Here is a 688-nt window from a genome sequence, read left to right on the forward strand (position 1 = left end):
GACAGTGGGATTAGTTTGGGGTTCGATACAGGGCTATGGGGAAAGAGCGGGACAGTGGGATTAGTTTGGGGATTGATGCGGGGCAGTGGGATTAGTTTGGGGATTGATGCATGGCGATGGGGAGAGAGCGGGGCAGTGGGATTAGTTTGGGGATTGATACATGGCTATGGGGAGAGAGCGGGGCAGTGGGATTAGTTTGGGGATTGCTACAGGCCTATGGGGAGAGAGCGGGACAGTGGGATTAGTTTGGGGAGAGAGCGGGACAGTGGGATTAGTTTGGGGAGAGAGCGGGACAGTGGGATTAGTTTGGGGAGACAGCAGGACAGTGGGATTAGTTTGGGGAGAGAGCAGGACAGTGGGATTAGTTTGGGGAGACAGTGGGACAGTGGGATTAGTTTGGGGTTCGATACAGGGCTATGTGGAGAGAGCGGGACAGTGGGATTAGTTTGGGGATTGATGCAGGGCTATGGGGAGAGAGCAGGGCAGTGGGATTAGTTTGGGGATTGATACAGGGCTATGGGGAGAGAGCGGGGCAGTGGGATTAGTTTGGGGATTGATACAGGGCTATGGGGAGAGCGCGGGGCAGTGGGATTAGTTTGGGGATTGATACAGGGCTATGGGGAGAGCGCGGGGCAGTGGGATTAGTTTGGGGATTGATGCAGGGCTATGGGGAGAGAGCGGGGCAGTG

The sequence above is a fragment of the Heterodontus francisci genome, unplaced genomic scaffold (genome assembly GCF_036365525.1).
Source record: "Heterodontus francisci isolate sHetFra1 unplaced genomic scaffold, sHetFra1.hap1 HAP1_SCAFFOLD_1128, whole genome shotgun sequence".
NCBI lineage: Eukaryota > Metazoa > Chordata > Chondrichthyes > Heterodontiformes > Heterodontidae > Heterodontus > Heterodontus francisci.